This window comes from Coregonus lavaretus (assembly GCF_964263955.1).
Source record: "Coregonus lavaretus genome assembly, chromosome: 30".
Taxonomy (NCBI): domain Eukaryota; kingdom Metazoa; phylum Chordata; class Actinopteri; order Salmoniformes; family Salmonidae; genus Coregonus; species Coregonus lavaretus.
Genome location: NC_140017.1, coordinates 3,223,250 through 3,243,341, shown reverse-complemented (window position 1 = coordinate 3,243,341; position 20,092 = coordinate 3,223,250). Strand labels below are relative to the sequence as shown.

The 20,092-nt window shown below is 42.3% G+C and overlaps 1 pseudogene across 1 annotated transcript in view; it reads right to left on the bottom strand.

Moving 5' to 3' along the window:
- Positions 1-375: 375 nt before the first annotated feature.
- The window catches only part of LOC311105712 (tRNA-splicing endonuclease subunit Sen34-like), a 36,350-nt pseudogene continuing 16,633 nt past the window's right edge, over positions 376-20,092 (bottom strand). The window contains exon 4 of the transcript in view: positions 376-460. The product of the transcript in view is annotated as a tRNA-splicing endonuclease subunit Sen34-like (transcript). The remainder of the gene's footprint in view (positions 461-20,092) is intronic.

Sequence of the window (20,092 nt, the reverse complement as noted above, 5' to 3'; positions counted from 1 at the left end):
TCAATAGAAGCCCTCCAAGCGGGGGGGGGCCTTGAACCTCAGACACCCTCGAGGCCTGATGTGAGAGGGAGCCCGGGGGTATGGGCCAGTGGTAGAATCCTCCTGGGCCCTCAGGAGACAGAGTAGTGCAGGAATCTGGAAGCAGGTGGGCAAAACTGTTGGGCAGCAGGATGGGATCCCCCTAAGCCATTTCAGCCCCATTCACCAAAGACAGCTGCCCTGCGCTGGGTTTTCGGTGTGTGACGTGCCTCCACTGGGATGCAGGATCAATAACCGCGGCATCCGCCAGCTCCTCATAAAGTGTCCTTGCTCTTTTATTCTCCAAGGGGAGTGGGTAGGATGGGAAGGGAGAGTGGGAGGGGAGAGGTGACTTCATTAGGGAGGGGTCTCTGCAGGGCAGCCCGGGCCAGTCAGTCGGAGAGTGGTCACACGGTGGTGTGGCAGAGACATGACGACCAGGCTGAGGATTAGAAAAGGTCTTAGAGTGGGACCTATCCAGGATACGCTGCAATGTCTCAATCCAACTCAGACATATATTCCTCAATAAGCTGACAGTTTCCAAATTGGAAATTTGCCCAGTCAATATTAACCCAGAACTGTGCAAAATAGATGCAGCTCCTACATGGGATGAAATGATCACTGTAGTCCCTGAAAGTGGTAGCCGCCAATCTGGAAAAAGTCAGTTAAACTCCACACAAATAAAATAGGTTGGCGAGGAATCAGCTAAAAGTCAATCAATCCACACAATGTGATAGTTAGTTAGATTGAATCACACAGTTTGTAGGATCACCACAGTTCTAGGCAGCAAACCAGAACCCAACCACAGACTAGAAACCAGCCAGCACTAGGACACACAAACACAACCAAGCCACAAAACTCACCAGCATAATAACAGCAAGAAGAGAGCGGTGAATTATTCAATGTCATTTAAATGCTGGGGCCCATCAAAACAGTAAAGCAATGGAGGCCGTGTTACCAGTATGATAGCCAGGAGAGAAGCACCTTCGGTGGGATTTATACTGAACAAAAACACACCTACTCATTCAAGGGTTTTTCTTTATTTGTACTATTTTCTACATTGTAGAATAATAGTGAAAACATCAAAACTATGAAATAGTGATGGACATTAGACCGGTGGAAATATGTCCTTTGGTCTGATGAGTCCAAATTTGAGATTTGACTGACCTTGTCTTAAAGTAATGATGGACTGTCATTTCTCTTTGCTTATTTGAGCTGTTATTGCCATAATATGGACTTCGTCTTTTACCAAATAGAGCTATCTTCTGTATACCCCCCCTACCTTGTCACAACACAACTGATTGGCTCAAACGCATTAAGAAGGAAAGAAATTCCACAAATTAACTTTTAAGAAGGCACACCTGTTAATTGAAATGCATTCCAGGTGACTACCTCATGAAGCTGGTTAAGAGTGTGCAAAGCTGTCATCAAGGCAAAGGGTGGCAATTTGAAGAATCTCAAATATATTTAGATTTGTTTAACACTTTTTGGTTACTACATGATTCCATATGTGTTATTTCATAGTTTTGATGTCTTCACTATTATTCTACAATGTAGAAAATAGTAAAAATAAAGAAAAACCCTTGAATGAGTAGGTGTTCTAAAACGTTTGACTGGTACTGTACATGAGCACATTCAAAGAGAAATGGAAAGGGGAATACCTAGTCAGTTGTACAACTGAATGCATTCAACTGAAATGTGTCTTCTGCATTTAATCCAACCCCTCTGAATCAGAGAGGTGCGGAAGCCACTTTCATTAGTGCCTAACAGTGCAATAGTGTTCAAACAACATTTAAAGTTATCTTCTATGGAGGGGCTGTGGTTACCCGGTCATGAATATGCAACAGATGCCTATAAAAACTGTCAGGTTACGTTAGCCTTCTGATGGACAACCTTCAAAGGCTTCATTCAACTTGACTCTTCTCCAGCAACAAACTTCTACAACAACAGCCCAAAATGACTGTCCTAGAGCCTTCCTCACCTAGCTATTTTAAGTCTACGTAGCACTGAGTCACAAGGTAAGAGCTAAATTGTACCTTGATAGAGCCTAATCATTGCATTGACTTCATTGCACTTTAAAATTGAGCTGCATGAAGTGAATGTTATCTTTCTGACTTAGTATGCTAATGAAAGATGGGTGTCAGATTTTCATGGTTGATTAAATGAATGAGCAATATTCTGTATTAGACAACAGATTAAAGAATTAAAGTTGTAGACAGATTTTTCAAACATCAATAGTAGTCAAGATGAATCCATGTCCCTCACCATTGGTTGCATTGATCCAGTTACTGTATATAACCTTGACCTACAGTGCATTCAGAAAGTATTCAGACCCCTTGACTTTTTCCACATTTTGTTACATTACAGCCTTATTCTAAAATGGATTAAATAAATAAAAATCCTCATCAATCTACACACAATACCCCATAATGACAAAGCGAAAACAGGTTTTTCGAAATGTTTATACATTTATATATTTTTAAAACAGATACTTTATTTACATAAGTATTCAGACCCATTGCTATGAGACTCGAAATTGAGCTCAGGTGCTTCCTGTTTCTATTTATCATCGTTGAGATGTTTCTACAACTTGATTGGAGTCCACCTGTGGTAAATTCAATTGATTGGACATGATTTGGAAAGGCACACACCTGTCTATATAAGGTCCCACAGTTGACAGTGCATGTCAGAGCAAAAACCAAGCCATGTGGTAGAAGGAATTGTCCTTAGAGCTCCGGGACAGGATTGTGTCGAGGCACACATCTGGGGAAGGGTACCAAAACATTTCTGCAGCAATGAATGGCCCTAAGAACACAGTGGCCTCCATCATTCTTAATTGGAAAAAGTTTTGAACCACCAAGACTCTTCCTAGAGCTGGCTGCCAGGCCAAACTGAGCAATCGGGGGAGAAGGGCCTTGGTAAGGGAGATGACCAAGAACCCGATGGTCACTCTGATAGAGCTGCAGTGTTCCTCTGTTGTCCTTCTGGAAGGTTCTCCCATCTCCACAATCTCTGCAGCACTCCACCAATCAGGCCTTTATGGTAGATTGGCTAGCCTGAATGGGAAGCGTCACGTCTGGAGGAAACCTGGCACCATCCCTGCGGTGAAGCATAGTGGTGGCAGCATCATGTTGTGGAGATGTTTTTCAGCATCAGGGACTGGGAGACATTCAGGATTGAAGGAAAGATGAACGGAGCAAAGTACAGAGAGGTCCTTGATGAAAACCTGCTCCAGTGCTCAGGACCTCAACCTGGGGCGAAGGTTCACCTTCCAACAGGACAACGACCCTAGGCACACAACCAAGACAACGCAGGAGTGGCTTCGGGACAAGTCTCTGAATGTCCTTGAGTGTCCCAGCCAGAGCCCGGACTTGAACGCGATCGAACATCTCTGGAGAGACCTGAAAACATCCAACCTGACAGAGATTGAGAGGACCTGCAGAGAAGAATGGGAGAAACTCCCCAAATACAGGTGTGTCAAACTTGTAGCGTCATACCTGAGAAGACTCAAGGCTGTAATTGCTGCGAAAGGTGCTTCAACAAAGTACTGAGTAAAGAGTCTGAATATTTATGTAATGTGATATTCAGTTTTTAATTTTTTATAAATTTGCAAAAAAATCTTTAAAAAAAAAGGTTTTTGCTTTGTGTGTAGATTGATTGAGGGGGAAAGAAAACCATTTAATCAATTTTAGAATAAGGCTGTAACATAACACAATGTGGAAAAAGTCAAGGGGTCTGAATACTTTCCGAATGCACTGTAGCTATATGCCTATTGCCCCTCAACCCCAAATGAATGGAAAGAAAATAAAAAAGTATTTGGTATTTATTCTAATCCATTCATTTTGGATTGTGGGACATGGCTGGGGCTACAAAACATATGGCCTGGGACGTGGACTTATCTCAACAGAAGACCACTTTTGAGGTCTTAAAAACAGACAAACTTTGATTTTGGAGTGAAGTCTAATGTCCTTTTAACCATGGTAATTCAACTAGGTAATTGTTGAACTACACTGAACAAAAATATAAAGGCAATATGTAAAGTGTTGGTCCCTTGTTTCATGATCTGAAATAAAAGATCCCAGACATTTTCCATATGTTTCTCTCAAATTATGTACACAAATTTGTTTACATCCCTGTTAGTGAGCATTTCTCCTTTGCCAAGATAATCCATCTACCTGACAGGTGTGGCATATCAAGAAGCTGATTAAGCAGCATGATCATTACACAGGTGCACCTTGTACTAGGGACCTTAAAAGGCCACTCTAAAATGTGCAGTTTTGTCACACAACACAATGCCATAGATGTCTCAAGTTTTGAGGGAGCGTGCAATTGGCATGCTGACTGCAGGAATGTCCACTAGAGCTGTCGCCAGAGAATTGAATGCTTATTTCTTTACCATAAACCGCCTCCAACATCATTTTAGAGAATTTGGCCAATCGGCTTCACAACCGCAGACCACGTGTATGGCGTTGTGTGGGCGAGCGGTTTGCTGATGTCAGCATTGTGAACAGAGTGCCCCATGGTGGCGGTGGGGTTATGGTATTTACATTTACATTACATTTACGTCATTTAGCAGACGCTCTTATCCAGAGCAACTTACAAATTGGTGCATTCACCTTATAGCCAGTGGGATAACCACTTTACAATATGTTTTTTTTATTTATTTGGGGTGGGGTAAGGGGGGGTAGAAGGATTACTTTATCCTATCCCAGGTATTCCTTAAAGACGTGGGGTTTCAAGTGTCTCCGGAAGGTGGTGAGTGACTCCGCTGTCCTGGCGTCGTGAGGGAGCTTGTTCCACCATTGGGGTGCCAGAGCAGCGAACAGTTTTGACTGGGCTGAGCGGGAACTGTGCTTCCGCAGAGGTAGGGGGGCCAGCAGGCCAGAGGTGGATGAACGCAATGGCCTCGTTTGGGTGTAGGGACTGACGAGAGCCTGAAGGTACGGAGGTGCCGTTCCCCTCACAGCTCCGTAGGCAAGCACCATGGTCTTGTAGCAGATGCAAGCTTCAACTGGAAGCCAGTGGAGTGTGCAGAGGAGCGGGGTGACGTGAGAGAACTTGGGAAGGTTGAACACCAGACGGGCTGCGGCATTCTGGATGAGTTGTAGGGGTTTAATGGCACAGGCAGGGAGCCCAGCCAACAGCGAGTTGCAGTAATCCAGACTGGAGATTAATTCAGTTAGAGGTGGGTAGTGACAGAGAAGTCTACCATTTCTGTTTCCTTTTTTAGCCCCACAAGACTTTCTGTATTTACTTTCTAATTGGACAAGCTGATAAGGTGTCTTACCTGAGGGGAGAGGGGAGTGGTGGAGGGTGAAGCCAAGCACACTGCCCTTAGCATTAGATCTATGATTAGATTACCAACCCCCCCCCCCCCCCCCCCCAACTAACCAATCGATTCCAGGATAAAAAAATAGCTGATCCTGTATCAGTGGTTAGTGGCAACTTCTACCTTAACTCCAGGGGACAAAGTGAGCAGGATACTTGTTGCAGTTGGCCTGTGAATAAGCTTGTCAGAATTATTGATTATTGACCAATATAAACTCAAATCTATTTCTTAGCTTTTTCATTTTGTCAAACTGCCTTGTCATTGTGTGTCTATGGTCAATTCACTTTCAAACATATTATGTAGCCAGCTTTTTTATTGGGCCTAGGCTACATGCAGAATTAAGCTAGAAAATGCAGCCATCCATTTGTGCTCAGTCACAGTTGTTATTTAAAGACAACAACAAAAAACATCTCTGCTAGTTTGAGTTACATCTGTTTAGCATAACAACAATGAGAATCTCACATCAACTGAAACATTTAGCAAGTACTGACCAGGGGCGTTTCTAGGGTTGAAGACATTTAGACCAAAGCCAGTAGGGGGGTCCGTGGGAATTCTCCCCCGGACAAAAAAATAAGGAATTTTCAACTTTCCTAATATTAAGCACATTGCTTATCTTTACAACAGGAGCATAGCCTACCTGGCTTGCATGAAAATGAACCACGGGAAAAGCGTCCTCCATTCGCTATTTAAGTGCATAGATTACATTTATTTTTTCCCCTGCCCCTGCTTCAAGACAGGTGCATAATAATGGTCCATTCTAAATCAAAACAAATTTCACACATACAATGTATATTATTGAGTATATGTAAAGACAAGATTAAATCAAGAATAGTCAATATTACAATATTAGCCTATCACTTGTGAATTATCTATTATCACTTGTGAATGATGCCCAGCGTTAAGGGAATAAACAATGCCTTTTTTCTCCAACTTTTTCTAATAATAGTCGCACACCTCATGTAGCCTAGCCCATACAGTGCCTTGCAAAAGTATTCATCCCCCTTGGCGTTTTTCCTATTTTGTTGCATTACAACCTGTAATTTAAATGGATTTTTGGGGTGGATTTCATGTAATGGACATACACAAAATAGTCCAAATTGGTGAAGTGAAATGAAAAAAATAACTTATTTCAAAAAATTCTACAAAATAAATAATGGAAAAGTGGTGTGTGCATATGTTACCTTCAGAGGTCACATAATTAGTTAAAAAGTCCACCTGTGCGCAATCTAAGTGTCACATGATCTGTCACATGATCTCAGTATATATACACCTGTTCTGAAAGGCCCCAGAGTCTGCAACACCAAGGGGCACCACCAAGCAAGCAGCACCATGAAGACCAAGGAGCTCTCCAAACAGGTCAGTGACAAAGTTTGGAGAAGTACAAATCAGGGTTGGGTTATAAAAAAATATCTAAAACTTTGAACATCCCACGGAGCACCATTAAATCCACTATAAAAAAAATTGAAAGAATATGGCACAACAACAAACCTGCCAAGAGAGGGCCACCCACCAAAACTCACGGAAGGAGGGCATTAATCAGAGAGGCAACAAAGACACCAAAGATAACCCTGAAGGAGCTGCAAAGCTCCACAGCGGAGATTGGAGTATCTGTCCATAGGTCCACTTTAAGCCGTACACTCCACAGAGCTGGGCTTTACGGAAGTGTGGCCAGAAAAAAGCCATTGCTTAATGAAAAAAATAAGCAAACACGTTTGGTGTTTGCCAAAAGGCATGTGGGAGACTCCCCAAACATATGGACGAATGTACTCTGGTCAGATGAGACTAAAATTGTGCTTTTTGGTCATCAAGGAAAACGCTATGTCTGGTGAAAACCCAACACCTCTCATCACCCCGAGAACACCATCCCCACAGTGAAGCATGGTGGTGGCAGCATCATGCTGTGGGGATGTTTTTCATCGGCAGGGACTGGGAAACTGGTCAGAATTGAAGGAATGATGGATGGAGCTAAATACAGGGAAATTCTTGCGGGAAACCTGTTTCAGTCTTCCAGAGATTTGTGACAGCGAGGATGGCACAGGCAGGCCACCGTCCACGGCACAACAGCCTCGTGGACGCACCAACCTATTGACCCTGGCTGTCTCTCCTAGCCTAGGAGGGCTCTCCGTCATACCCAAGTTAGCTGGGGTGAGTCTGCATTAGCAACATGAGCCGGTCACTTGACACCTGCTGCCTCCCACTGCTTTGTTTGTGTGTCTCACTGTGTGAGTGTGTGTGCATGCGTAGACATGCCTAGCCAGAGACAAAAGAGCAGCAATATAGATTCCCTATTTATTCATGGGCCTCTTAAGCAGTGGATTGAGTTAGCAAGTGTGTTAATCTGAAAATAAGTAAACAAAGTGTTTTATTTTTTTATTATCTGCAAACTGTGTTTTTGAGTAGTTGTTTTCCTTACAGTCTCTGTTGGCATCTGTCAAATTTGTCTGCCGGTGATGGTCAAGCAAAAATGTTTGTATCAGCCGGTGATGCAAAAATTTTAGCAAAATGCATAGCGCATAGAATTATAAAGGTATTGTTGAATATTATTCATCCTAATCAGACAGGTTTTTTACATCGACGATACATTGGAGATAATATAAGACAATTACTGGAAACAATAGAACACTATGAAAAATCTGGGAAACCAGGCCTAGTATTCATAGCTGACTTTGAAAAGGCTTTTGATCAAGTACAACTGGAGTTTGTATATAAATGCCTGGAATATTTCAATTTTGGAGAATCTCTTTTAAAATGGGTTAAAGTTATGTATAGTAACCCTAGCTGTAAAATAGTAAATAATGTCTACTTCTCAGAAAGTTTTAAACTGTCAAGAGGAGTAAAACAAGGTTGTCCACTATCGGCATATCTATTTATTATTGCCATCGAAATGTTAGCTGTTAAAATCAGATCCAACAATAATATCAAGGGGTTAGAAATCCAGGGTTTAAAAACATATGTGTCATTATACGCTGATGATTCATGTTTTCTTTTAAATCCACAATTTGGATCCCTCCACAGCCTCATAGAGGATCTAGATACTTTTTCTAACCTCTCTGGATTACAACCAAATTATGATAAGTGTACTATATTACGTATTGGATCACAAAAAAAATACAACTTTTACATTACCGTGTAGTTTACCAATAAAATGGTCTGTCGTGATGTGGACATACTCGGTATACATATCCCAAAATAAAAAAATGATCTCACTCCAATAAATGTTTATATAAAGTTACCAAAAATAGATAAGATCTTGCTACCATTGGAGAAAAATCTGGCCTTAATGGCCATGTACTATTATAATCTCCACCCGGCACAGCCAGAAGGGGACTGGCCACCCCTCAGAGCCTGGTTCCTCTCTAGGTTTCTTCCTAGATTTCTGCCTTTCTATGGAGTTTTTCCTAGCCACCGTGCTTCTACATTTGCATTGCTTGCTGTTTGGGGTTTTAGGCTGGGTTTCTGTATAGCACTTTGTGACAGCTGCTGATGTAAAAAGGGCTTTATAAAAAAAAAAAGATTGATTGAAAGGAAAATACCTGTCTATTTGTGGGAAAATAACCCTGATTAACTCTTTAGTCATATCCCAGTTGACCTATTTGCTTATGGTCTTGCCTACACCTAGCAACCAGTTTTTTAAATTATTTGAGCAAAAAATATTCAATTTTATTTGGAATGGCAAGCCAGACAAAATTAAAAGGGCCTATTTATATAATGAATATGAATTCGGAGGGCAGAAATTATTAAATATTAAAGCATTAGACCTCTCACTAAAGGCGTCAGTCATACAAAAGATATACTTAAATCCGAACTGATTCTCTAGCAAATTAGTAAAAATGTTTCACCCCATGTTCAAGAATGGCCTTTTTCTCTTTATTCAGATTACAACTCCAAAATATCACTATTTTTAAAACAAGCCATAGATAGTTGGTTGCAATTTCAGTTTAATCCACCAGAAAATACAGAACAAATAATACAACAAATAGTGGTTTAACTCAGATATACTAATTGATCAAAAACATTAAAAAGGTATAACCTTTGTAAATTATATCATAAATAGAACTGTTGGAGTTATGTCACACATGCAGCTAACATAAATATATGGAAATGTCTGCTCTACCCAAAATTACAACCAACTAATTGCAGCATTACTGCAAAAATGGAAGAGGCAAGTAGAAGGGGGTGAAAGTAAGGAACTTGTATACCAGTTTCATTTCAGGACCAAAAAATGGACAGCTGTGCCATATAGACTGCAAAATAGTTGGGAAGAGATTTTCAATGTACCGATTCCATGGCACATGGTTTATGAACTGATACGCAAAATGACGCCGGATTCAACATTTAGAATTTTTCAATTTAAATGATTAGACAAAATTCTTGCCACCAATATAATGTTATATATATTACATAACCTTCCCAGCTCTGCATATTTTGCTGTGAAGAGACAGAATCATTAGATCATTTATTTTGGTCCTGTCCATATATAACTTGTTTTTGGTCACAGGTCCAGGAATGGCTGAATAATTGCAACATTTACCTTGACCTAACTCTGAAAAGTCATAGTCAATCGATCAATAATATAATAATACTTTTAGCAAAAATGTTGATCTTTCATTTACAATCTGTAGAAACTATGAGAATAGAAAGGTTCAGAACTTTTGTGAAACATCACAGCACAGTTGAAAAATATATGACAAATAGAAATCCAATATGGATGGTGTTAAGAGATAGATGGGAGGGGTTGAATGGAGCTGAAGGGTGGGACTAATAACAAGATAACTAATGTAAAATATACTGTGTCCGTAAAATGTATATTGGTTCAGAACTTTTGTGAAACAGCACAGTTAAAAATAATTAATATGGCAAATAGAAATCAAACTGGATGGACATCAGAAATAAATGGGAGAGGTTGAGGGTGGAGGAAGGACAGGACTAAAAACAAACAAAATATAACTATTGTAAAATAGATTGTGTCCGTAAAATGTATATAGTATGTATAAGCTGGAAGTAGACACCTAAGTGTTGTTGTCCATTAGTTCAAATCAAATCAAATTGTATTTGTCACATACACGTGTTTAGCAGATGTTATTGCGGGTGTAGCAAAAATGCTTGTGCTTCTAGCTCCGACAGTGCAGTAATATCTAACAACTAATATCTAACAATTTCACAACATATACCCTATACACACACACAAATCTAGTAAGGAATGAAATTTAAGAATATATACATACAGTGAGGGAAAAAAGTATTTGATCCCCTGCTGATTTTGTACGTTTGCCAACTGACAAAGAATTGATCAGTCTATAATTTTAATGGTAGGTTTATTTCAACAGTGAGAGACAGAATAACAACAAAAAAATCCAGAAAAACGCATGTTAAAAATGTTATAAATTGATTTGCATTTTAATGAGGGAAATAAGTATTTGACCCCTCTGCAAAACATGACTTAGTACTTGGTGGCAAAACCCTTGTTGGCAATCACAAAGGTCAGACGTTTCTTGTAGTTGGCCACCAGGTTTGCACACATCTCAGGAGGGATTTTGTCCCACTCCTCTTTGCAGATCTTCTCAAAGTCATTAAGGTTTCGAGGCTGACGTTTGGCAACTCGAACCTTCAGCTCCCTCCACAGATTTTCTATGGGATTAAGGTCTGGAGACTGGCTAAGCCACTCCAGGACCTTAATGTGCTTCTTCTTGAGCCACTCCTTTGTTGCCTTGGCCGTGTGTTTTGGGTCATTGTCATGCTGGAATACCCATCCACGACCCATTTTCAATGCCCTGGCTGAGGGAAGGTACATGGCCCCGTCCATTGTCTCTTTGATGCGGTGAAGTTGTCCTGTCCCCTTAGCAGAAAAACACCCCCAAAGCATAATGTTTCCACCTCCATGTTTGACGGTGGGGATGGTGTTCTTGGGGTCATAGGCAGCATTCCTCCTCCTCCAAACACGGCGAGTTGAGTTGATGCCAAAGAGCTCCATTTTGGTCTCATTTGACCAGAACACTTTCACCCAGTTCTCCTCTGAATCATTCAGATGTTCATTGGCAAACTTCAGACGGGCATGTATATGTTCTTTCTTGAGCAGGGGGACCATGCGGGCGCTGCAGGATTTCAGTACTTCACGGCGTATTGTGTTACCAATTAATTTCTTGGTGACTATGGTCCCAGCTGCCTTGAGATCATTGACAAGATCCTCCCGTGTAGTTCTGGGCTGATTCCTCACCGTTCTCATGATCATTGCAACTCCACGAGGTGAGATCTTGCATGGAGCCCCAGGCCGAGGGAGATTGACAGTTATTTTGTGTTTCTTCCATTTGCAAATAATCGCACCAACTGTTGTCACCTTCTCACCAAGCTGCTTGGCGATGGTCTGTAGCCCATTCCAGCCTTGTGTAGGTCTACAATCTTGTCCCTGACATCCTTGGAGAGCTCTTTGGTCTTGGCCATGGTGGAGAGTTTGGAATCTGGTTGATTGATTGCTTCTGTGGACAGGTGTCTTTTATACAGGTAACAAGCTGAGATTAGGAGCACTCCCTTTAAGAGTGTGCTCCTAATCTCAGCTCGTTACCTGTATAAAAGACACCTGGGAGCCAGAAACCTTTCTGATTGAGAGGGGGTCAAATACTTATTTCCTTCATTAAAATGCAAATCAATTTATAACATTTTGGACATGCGTTTTTCTGGATTTTTGTTTTGTTATTCTGTCTCTCACTGTTCAAATAAACCTACCATTAAAATTATAGACTGATCATTTCATTGTCAGTAGGCAAACGTACAAAATCAGCAGGGGATCAAATACTTTTTTCCCTCACTGTATATGGACAAGCAATGACAGAGCGGCATGGACTAAGATACAGTAGAATATTATAGAATAGAATACAGTATATACATATGAGATGAGTAGTGCAAGATATTAAAACATTATTAAAGTGACTAGTGTTCCATTTCTTAAAGTGGCCAGTTATTTCAATAGGCAGCAGCAGCCTCTAATGTGCTAGTGATGGCTATTTAACAGTCTGATGGCTTTGAGATAGAAGCTGTTTTTCATTCTCTCGGTCCCAGCTTTGATGCACCTGTACTGACCTCGCCTTCTGGATAATAGCAGGGTGAACAGGCAGTGGCTCGGGTGGTTGATGTCCTTGATGATCTTTTTGGCCTTCCTGTGACATCGGGTGCTGTAGGTGTCTTGGAGGGCGGGTAGGTTGCCCCCGGTAATGCGTTCAGCAGATGCATTTTTATGGTGAAAATGATCTTCCCCAAACTTGAAACTCACACACCGCCTATGGATGCCAGTTAGGCTCTGCACTGGTTGTAAAGCGGATTAATGTGCTTAAATTTTAAGAAGTTATTTGGCAACTTTAGTAAACAATTTTACATTGTAGAATAATATTGAAGACATCAAAACTATGAAATAACACATATGGAATCATTAGTAACCAAAAAAGTGTTAAACAAATCAAAATATATTTGAGATTTGAGATTCTTCAAAGTAGCCACCGTTTGCCTTGATGACAGCTTTGCACACTCTTGGCATTGTCTCAACCAGCTTCATGAGGTAATCACCTGGAATGCATTTCAATTAACAGGTGTGCCTTCTTAAAAGTTAATTTGTGGAATTTATTTCCTTCTTAATGTGTTTGAGCCAATCAGTTGTATACAGAAGATAGCCCTATTTGGTAAAAGACCAAGTCCATATTATGGCAAGAACAGCTCAAATAAACAAAGAGAAACGACAGTCCATCATTACTTTAAGTCATGAAGGTCAGTCAATATGGAAAGTTTCAAGAACTTTTCAAGTTTCTTCAAGTGCAGTCACAAAAACCATCAAGCGCTATGATGAAACTGGCTCTCATAAGGACCACCACAGGAATGGAAGACCCATAGTTACCTCTGATGCAGAGGATAAGTTCATTAGAGTTACCAGCCTCAGAAATTGCAGCCCAAATAAATGCTTCACAGAGTTCAAGTAACAGACACATCTCATCATCAACTGTTCAGAGGGGACTGTGTGAATCAGGCCTTCATGGTCGAATTGCTGCAAAGAAACCACTACTAAAGGACACTAATAATAAGAAGAGACCTGCTTGGGCCAAGAAACACAAACAATGGACATTAGACCGGTAGAAATGTGTCCTTTGGTCTGGAGTCCAAATTTGCGATTTTTGGTTCAAACTGACCGTGTCTTTGTGAGACGCGGTGTGGGTGAACGAATGATCTCCACATGTGTAGTTCCCACCGTAAAGCATGGAGGAGGAGGTGTTATGGTGTGGGGGTGCTTTGCTGGTGACACTGTCTGTGATTTATTTAGAATTCAAGGTACACTTAACCAGCATGGCAACCACAGCATTCTGCAGCGATACGCCATCCAATCTGGTTTGGGCTCAGTGGGACTATCATTTGTTTTTCAACAGGACAATGACTCAACACACCTCCAGGCTGTGTAAAGGCTATATTACCAAGAAGGAGAGTGATAGAGTGCTGCATCAGATGACCTCAACCCAATTGAGATGGTTTGGGATGAGTCGGACGGCAGAGTGAAGGAAAAGCAAGTGCTCAGCATATGTAGGAACTCCTTCAAGACTGTTGGAAAATAATTCCAGGTGAAGCTGGTTGAGGGAATGCCAAGAGTGTGAAAAGCTGTCATCAAGGCAAAGGGTGGCTATTTGAAGAATTTCAAATATAAAATGTTATTTCATAGTTCTCTTGACCAGAACCATTAAATTATAGGTGCTTAATGGTTTGTGAGGAATTCAGGAAATGCAACGACAGTTAATACAGTATGTTCCATGTAGGAAAACACTGTGATGTTTTTGACATTTTCTATGAATCACATTTCTAGAGAGAGAAGACTAACTCCCTAACTTAAATCAAGGCATCTTTTTTGAAAGGTTGAGGGAGGATTTTACAGCCCTCTAACCAATTGTACTAATATGTGTGTTTTTTCGCGTTATTTGTAATTTATTCTGTACATAATGTTTCTGCCACCGTCTCTTACGACCAAGAAAGAGCTTCTGGATATCAGGACAGTGATTACTCACCTCGTATTGGACAAAGATTTTTTCTTCAACGAGCCGGACGCGAAGGATATCCTACAGACACCCGACAAGGCCCAAATCCCCATCATTCGCATGAGAAAAAGACAGAGATATCGTGGACGTAGGTCGGAGTGCCTTGTATGGATCCGACGGCGAGCGAGTAAACTGCCTCTTCCATCAATCCTATTAGCCAATGTTCAATCATTTGAGAACAAATTGGACGACCTAAGATTACGGTTATCCTACCAACGGGACATGAAAAACTGTAATATCTTATGTTTCACCGAGTCGTGGCTGAACGACAACATGGACAACATACAGCTGATGGGATATACGCGACATAGGCAGGATAGAATGGCTGAGACAAGGGGTGGCGGTCTGTGTATATTTGTAAACAACAGTTGGTGCACAAAATCTAATACTAAGGAAGTCTCTAGGTTTTGCTCGCCTGAGGTAGAGTATATCATGATAAGCTGTAGACCACACTATTTACCAAGATACTTTCATCTATATTTTTCATAGCTGTCTATCTACCACCACAAACCGATGCTGGCATTAAGATTGCACTCAATGAGCTGTATAAGGCCATAAGTAAACAGGAAAACGCTCATCCAGAGGCAGCGCTCCTAGTGGCCCGGGACTTTAATGCAGGGAAACTTAAATCTGTTCTACCTCATTTCTACCAGCATGTTACATGTGCAACCAGAGGAAAAAAACTCTAGACCACCTTTACTCCACACACAGAGACGCATACAAAGCTCTCCCTTGCCCTCCATTTGGCAAATCTGACCATAACTCTATCCTCCTGATTCCTTCTTATAAGCAAAAACTAAAGCAGGAAGCACCAGTGACTCGGTTAATAAAAAAGTGGTCAGATGATGCAGATGCTAAGCTACAGGACTGTTTTGCTAGCACAGACTGGAATATGTACCGGGATTCTTCAGATAGCATTGAGGAGTACACCACATCAGTCACTGGCTTCATCAATAAGTGCATCGATGACGTCGTCCCCACAGTGACCGTACGTACATACCCCAACCAGAAGCCATGGATTACAGGCAACATCCGCACTGAGCTAAAGGGTAGAGCTGCCGCTTTCAAGGAGCAGGACTCTAACGCTTATAAGAAATCCCGCTATGCCCTCCGACGAACCATCAAACAGGCAAAGAGTCAATACCGGACTACGATTGAATCGTACCACACCGGCTCTGACATTCGTCGGATGTGGCAGGGCTTGAAAACTATTACAGACTACAAAAGGAACCACAGCCGCGAGCTGCCCAGTGACACAAGCCTACCAGACGAGCTAAATCACTTCTATGTTCGCTTCGAGGCAAGCAACACTGAAGCATGCATGAGAACACCAGCTGTTCCAAATGACTATGTGATCACGCTCTCCGTAGCCGATGTGAGTAAGACTTTTAAGCAGGTCAACATTCACAAGGCCGCAGGGCCAGACGGATTACCAGGACGTGTACTCTGAGCATGTGCTGACCAACTGGCAAGTGTCTTCACTGACATTTTCAACATGTCCCTGACTGAGTCTGTAATACAAACATGTTTCAAGCAGACCACCATAGTCCCTGTGTCCAAGGACACTAAGATAACCTGCCTAAATGACTACCGACCCGTAGCACTCACATCTGTAGCCATGAAGTGCTTTGAAAGGCTGGTCATGGCTCACATCAACACCATTATCCCAGTAACCCTAGACCCACTCTATTGCACTCCACACTGCCCTTTTCCACCTGGACAAGAGGAACACCTATGTGAGAATGCTATTCATTGACTACATTTTACATTTTAGTCATTTAGCAGACGCTCTTATCCAGAGCGACATGCAGTTAGTGAGTGCATACATTTTTTTTTCATACTGGTCCCCCGTGGGAAACGAACCCACTACCCTGGCGTTGCAAACGCCATGCTCTACCAACTGAGCTACACGGGACTACAGCTCAGCGTTCAACACCATAGTGCCCTCAAAGCTCATCACTAAGCTAAGGATCCTGGGACTAAACACCTCCCTCTGCAACTGGATCCTGGACTTCCTGACGGGCCGCCCCCAGGTGGTAAGGGTAGGTAACAACACATCTGCCACGCTGATCCTCAACACGGGGGCCCCTCAGGGGTGCGTGCTCAGTCCCCTCCTGTACTCCCTGTTCACCCATGACTGCATGGCCAGGCACGACTCCAACACCATCATTAAGTTTGCTGACGACACAACAGTGGTAGGCCTGATCACCGACAACGATGAGACAGCCTATAGGGAGGAGGTCAGAGACCTGGCCGTGTGGTGCCAGGATAACAACCTCTCCCTGAACGTAATCAAGATAAAGGAGATGATTGTGGACTACAGGAAAAAAGAGGACTGAGCACGCCCCCATTCTCATCGACGGGGCTGCAGTGGAACAGGTTGAGAGCTTCAAGTTCCTTGGTGTCCACATCACCAACGAACTATCATGGTCCAAACACACCAAGACAGTCGTGAAGAGGGCACGACAAAGCCTATTCCTCCTCAGGAGATTTGGCATGGGTCCTCAGATCCTTAAAAGTTATACAGCTGCACCATCGAGAGCATCCTGACTGGTTGAATCACTGCCTGGTATGGCAACTGCTCGGCCTCCGACCGCAAGGCACTACAGAGAGTAGTGCGTACGGCCCAGTACATCACTGGGGCCAAGCTTCCTGCCATCCAGGACCTCTATACCAGGCGGTGTCAGAGGAAGGCCCTCAAAATTGTCAAAGACTCCAGCCACCCTAGTCATAGACTGTTCTCTCTGCTACCGAACGGCAAGCGGTACTGGAGCGCCAAGTCTAGGTCCAAAAGGTTTCTCAACAGCTTCTACCCCCAAGCCATAAGACCCCTGAACAGCTAATCATTGCTACCCGGACTATTTGCACTGCCCCCCACCCCCACCCCCCTCTTTTACGCTGCTGCTACTCTGTCTATTATTTATGCATAGTCACTTTAACTCTACCCACATGTACATATTACCTCAATTACCTCGACTAGCCGGTGCCCCCGCACATTGACTCTGCACCGGTACCCCCCTGTATATAGTTTCCCTACTGTTATTTTATTTTACTTCTGCTCTTTAGTTGTTTGCTTTTATTGTTTTTACTTAACACTTTTAAAAAAATATATGTATATTCTTAAAAAATTGCATTGTTGGTTAAGGGCTTGTAAGTAAGCATTTTACTGTAATGTCTACACCTGTTGTATTCGGCGCATGTGGCAAATCAAATTTGATTTGATCTTGACTGTACCATCTCTCACCTGCAGCATTTGAGCCTTGGCAACTGTGTGTGTTGTCAGGTAGGGGTGAAGAGTGTTTCTTTGTGGGGGATACTCTTGCTCATGGGCTTCATGTACAATTATACAACGGGTGGGTCTAATCCTGAATGCTGATTGGTTAAAACCGCATTCCAGCCGGTGTCTATTCCACAAGTTACCACCAGCTAAATCTATGACGTTAAAATGCCTATTTACACTGTTCCATCTGACTGCGCAATCCACTGTCTCAGCAACCCAGTACTGCACGGCCGGTATCCATAAAGCGCCTGAAAGTAAGAGTGCTGATCTAGGATCAGGTTTGCCTTTTAGATCATGACTAGTAAGGGAGCTGGAACTGTCGTTCCCACGTCTCGCCAATTTAAACAAAGCTTAAGACTACATGGACATGGGGGACCTGATCCTAGATTAGCACCACAGGAGGTTGGTGGCACCTTAATTGGGGTGGACGGGCTCGTGGTAATGGCCGGTGCGGAATCAGTGGAATGGTATCAAATACATCAAACACATGGTTTCATGATGCCATTTCATTAGCTCCATTCCAGCCATTATTATGAGCCGTCCTCCCCTCAGCAGCCTCCACTGATTAGCACTTTTACTCTGAAACGCTTTATAAATATGGGTCCAGGTCTAGATATCTCATCCGTGCCCTGTGGCACCCTCTAAGTGTGAAACATGCTGAAAACGCCCAAGTTGGGTGTGAGTATCAATGGAACCTACAGCGTTCTCTTCAGTCCCAACCGCTGCCTACTGTCCGACTGATGGAGCACCTGTTCCACATGTACTTTTACAACGGCCAGCCATCGCAACAAAGCACAGCCCTGCAGACCATCGGTAGAATGGACAGCCTTTATCTCTGACTGTCATTTGATATATTCACATACATTTACCCCTCAGTCTCAATATTGAATATAATGTGGTCCTCTGTGGTCATCTGTAGCTCAGCTGGTAGAGCACGGCGCTTGTAACGCCAAGGTAGTGGGTTCGATCCCCGGGACCACCCATACACAAAAAAATGTATGCACGCATGACTGTAAGTCGCTTTGGATAAAAGCGTCTGCTAAATGGCATATTATTATTATTATTATATAATGAATTCTATTGAATCGCAATAATTGATAGGTCTATGTGATTACACTTTTGCTAAATGACGGCTTGAGTGTGATCTCACAAATAACAACGGGCATAGGGCCCAGAATTATTCCCTGCTTACACTTATCCAATCTACACAAGTGCCTAGAGGGTAGGGGCTAGGGGTTGATTTGGGATTCAACACTCATGTCTTTACTGTTAATTAACACCTCTCTTGTTCAAGGACACACAGAGAAGTGGTTTCCCTCTGTAGAGATGGCTGTTGGGACCAAATGGGAGGGAGCTGCCATCGACTGGACCGTAATATTCTGGATTCCTAAGGAAGCATTAGGGTGCCTTCAAATCAAAACGCATGAAACGCATGTCCAACGCAGTAGTGTGGTGGGGAGAAGTGATTTGGTAGAAACGCTGTTCTATGTTATCAATTTATTGATGGATACGTCTTTGCAACTTTTCTGATGGACAGCGCAACACAACGCTAGGCCCTTCCCCAACGCACCGCTCCTATTGAAAACCATTGAGTTGCTCCGTTTATCTGGTTTGAAGGCGACCTTATGCTACCAACCCATTCAAGAAAGCAACTAACTGTTCAGTTACAGCCGAAAACACAAAGAAAGTGTGTTTGCAACTTTTACAGCTTAGGCCGGGATTCAATCCCATCACGCTTTGCACCAATGCACCATTTAAAGGCTATATTCCTGTGTTCACGGTAAAGACTGCATATAGTCAATCGGAAATTATCTTTAAATGGAGCATTATTGACAAAACGCAATCGGATCCCGGCCATAGTAAGATAAGAGGTCAATGCAAAGAATTTGTTACTGTGTAATATTTGTTGTCAGGCATTCTGTTGTACTTTTTACAAGACGTTCTGTAAAATAGGCCTATACTTTAATGTTGTTGACCCATCGTAGGATACCCACATTACATTCATTGACAGTTTTAGAAGCTATTTAATCGAGTGAGGATATTACATGTCTTTGAAATAAGACTACTATGCAACATAACTACAGTGCATTCAGAAAGTATTCAGACCCCTTGACTTTATCCACATTTTGGTATGTTACAGCTTATTAAAAAAAAAATAATCCTCATCAATCTACACAAAATACCCCATTATGACAAAGCAAAAACAGGTTTTTAGACATTTTTGCTAATATATAAAAAATACTAAACTGAAATATCACATTTACATAAGTATTCAGACCCTTTACTCAGTGCTTTGTTGAAGCACCTTTGGCAGTGATTACAGCCTCGAGTCTTCTTGAGTATGACGCTACAAGGTTGGCACACCTGTATTTGGCGAGTTTCTCCCATTCTTCTCTGCAGATCCTC